The sequence below is a fragment of the Triticum aestivum genome, chromosome 4D (genome assembly GCF_018294505.1).
Source record: "Triticum aestivum cultivar Chinese Spring chromosome 4D, IWGSC CS RefSeq v2.1, whole genome shotgun sequence".
Lineage (NCBI taxonomy): Eukaryota > Viridiplantae > Streptophyta > Magnoliopsida > Poales > Poaceae > Triticum > Triticum aestivum.
The window spans coordinates 391770359-391774161 of record NC_057805.1 but is presented as its reverse complement, the minus strand read 5'-3'; positions in this window follow the sequence as shown (position 1 = coordinate 391774161).

Genomic DNA, 3803 nt, shown 5'->3' with positions numbered 1-3803 from the left:
GCTCGTGCAGGGTCACGGGGGCTGTAGCCTCAAACGGGGAGTTGACCATCTCAGTAGTGGCCGTGAGCGTATCTGGGGTCGGCTCGGTGGCTGCCTCCATCTTCTTGGAGCTCTTTGTGTCGTGGGCATCAGCCTCCCGCGTCTGCTCCAACGTCGGCAGATCTTTGCCTGGTTCTCCTTGGTCCATCATGAAACTGACGAATACTAGGAGACAACTAAAAGGAAAACGCAATCGCAATGACAATGAAACAAAAAAGAGAGTGAGGATCGGTTACTGCTTTGCAGAAGTTCTTTTTTTCCTAAAAGAAAATATACCAACATCACGGATCCGCTTACCTTCCCTTCGTTGGGAGAGAAGAACAATAGCAGATGCGAGTGTTGGCTTTCTTGAAGACGGTGAGGGAGAAGGGGATTCAGTGAAGAGTGAAATGATGGTTGCTTCGTCCGTCAAACTTAGACTACGGGGAGGTGGGGTTTTGTAACGCCCACGATGCGGCTATATCTCCCACGTGTCGAGGCACGACTTAGAGGCATAACCGCATAGTGGTTTTGTCGCAAGAAGGGTCATCTTCACACAATCCCATGTAATGAACAAGAATGGGATAAAGAGTTGGCTTACAATCGCCACTTCACACAATACATAAACGTAATTCATACATCATCCAAAATACAAACATATAGACCGGCTACGGTCAAGATCCAAATGAAAATAAGACAACCCCAAATGCTAGATCCCCGATCGTCCCAACTGGGCTCCACTACTGATCATCAGGAAAAGACACATAGTAACGACCACGTTCCTCGTCGAACTCCCACTTGAGATCGACCCCATCATCTGCACTGGCATCGTCGGCACCTGCAACTGTTTTGGTAGAATCTGTGAGTCACGAGGACTCAGCAATCTCACACCCGCGAGATCAAGACTATTTAAGCTTATAGGAAAGGGAGGTGTAAAGAGGTGGAGCTGCAGCGGCAATGAGCATATATGGTGGCTAGCTTACGCAAAAGAGAGCGAGAAGAGAAGCAACGGAATGGTCGTCATCTAGCAATGACCAAGAAGTGATCCTGAACTCCTACTTACGTCATACATAACTCAGACCGTGTTCACTTCCCGGACTCCGCCGAGAAGAGACCATCATGGCTACACACGCAGTTGATGTATTTTAACTGGGTTAAGTGACAAGTTCTCTACAACCGGACATTAACAAATTCCCATCTGCCTCATAACCGCGGGCACGGCTTTCGAAAGATAATACCCTGCAGGGGTGTCCCAACTTAGCCCATCATAAGCTCTCACGGTCAACGAAGGATAAACCTTCTCCCGGAAAGACCCGATTAGTCTCGGAATCCCGGTTTACAAGACATTTCGACAATGGTAAAACAAGACCAGCAAAGCCGCCCGAATGTGCCGACAAATCCCGATAGGAGCTGCACATATCACGTTCTCAGGGCACACCGGATAAGCGAAGCGTACAGGTACCAACATAACCCAAGTTGCCAAGGGACGGTCCCGCACGGTGCTCTAGTTTGGACCAGCACTTAGAGGAACACTGGCCCTGGGGTTAAAATAAGATGACCCTCGGGCTCGCGAAAACCCGGGGAAAAAAGGCTTAGGCGGCAAATGGTAAAACCAAAGTTGGGCCTTGCTGGAGGAGTTTTATTCAAGACGAACTGTCAAGGGGGTCCCATAAATCACCCGACCGCGTACGGAACGCAAACTCAAGGAACATAATCCCGGTATATTAGTAACTAGGGCGGCAAGAGGGGAACAAAACACCAGGCATAAGGCCGAGCCTTCCACCCTTTACCAAATATATAGATGCATTAATTAAATAAGAGATATTGTGATATCCCAACATACCCATGTTCCAACATGGAACAAACTTCAACTTCACCTGCAACTAGCAACGCTATAAGAGGGGCTGAGCAAAAGCGGTAACTTAGCCAAACAATGGTTTGCTAGGAAAGGATGGTTAGAGGCTGACATGGCAAAATGGGAGACATGATATGGCAAGTGATAGGTAGCGTAGCATGGCAATAGAGCGAACAACTAGCAAAGCAAAGATAGAAGTGATTTCGAGGGGTGGTCATCTTGCCTGCAAGGTTCTCAGAGTTGTCGAAAGCTTGATCCTCGTAAGCGTACTCGACAGGTTCCTCATACACGAACTCGTCTCCCGGCTCTACCCAAGACAAGAATACAAAAAAACGGAACCACAATCAACCACGAGAAATGCACAAGCAACATGATGCAAAACATGTATGATATGCAAGATATGATATGCGATGCATATGCGTGCTCCGGAAGGAAAATGATGACCATGGCAGTAACTTGGCAAACCAAGCATGCCACTGGAAAGATGAGATGATTTCGGTTGAAATCGATATAAAAATCACCGGAAACGGATGCACGGTTTGCAAATGGCAAGCAAAACAAGAATGACACGAATCTGCGATTAACAGCATGATAGCACTTAAAATGCAACAAGCAACAATGCTACAGCACTCCAACATAGCAACAAAGCACATGGCGGTAATCTACAGGCGATGCTTGACAAAAGATGAACACTGAGAGACGACTAGATCACAACATATCAAGCTCAAACAAGCATGGCAAAAGTGCAAAAGATAACAGGATCACAGACTTGGTGAAAAACTGGACATGGCAGAAAACAGCATCAGGTAGCAATGTTCAGAGCACGAAATCAACATGCTACAGGAACTTAACATAGCAAAACAAGGCATGGCAGTGTTCTACTAAATGCATATGACAACAGTGCCTTACTGACCATAAGCCAAAAAGGATCAGAAGATATGATGGCAAGCATGTAAACATAGCAAGTTTCGTTATCAGGTTTCGGACTTAGCAGAAAACAGAGCATGGCAGAAATAATAATATGTAGGCCTCTTTGTGAGCTTGATGCACTCACTACAGAGCAATTCATGACAAAACAAGCATACCTACAGCAAGGCATGTTTATGAGGCTAACCATGGCAAGAACAATTACATAGCATGTACGGATCAACTACAATAAGCTTGGCAAAATTGCATATCATGTTAAGAATCTGCCAGAAATATTTTATAGAAAAGTAGAGCAAGATTGAGTCATGCTATGGCACTCCATAATTACAAACAAGGGCAGAAATGGATCAATTACAACTATAGCTACAAAACATCCTTACTGAATATCTCCAAAATATGTATGGATCTCTCTGTAGCATCAAGTTTACATGGCAACAAAATAACAGCAGACAAGGACTTGGAGAAATCACCAAGTCCCTGAAATCAGAAACATTACGGAGCCTACTTTGCATGCTTGTGCTAGTCACCACAGAGATTACAAAAATACATGGCATACACCCTTGGAAAGATGGCATGGCATACAACAAAACATATGTAGAGCTCATGCCCATAAGATGCACAGAATTAAAGATACAAAAATGACAAATCTCCAAGTTCTGATAAGAACCAGAGAATAACAGCAATTAGCCCTCTTCCAACAGAGATTTGGGCATCAAGATGACCTCTAATGAACATGGTGCAACTGAACAAAATGAAGAGCATCACGAGAAGAACAATTTGACATATTACACGCGTGAATCGGAGCTATATGCAAGGAGTTATGCACTGAGGAACATGAGCACTTGCTGTAAAAGAAAAATACTTGGAAGAATTTTGGAATCGGGAAAAGTCAACCTCACAGTACCAGATCGGGATCTGGATCGAGGCACTGGCTCGGGCACGGGCTCGGTCATCGCCGGCGATGGAGGAAGAGGAGGCGGCGCCGGTGGAGGGAGGCGGCGGT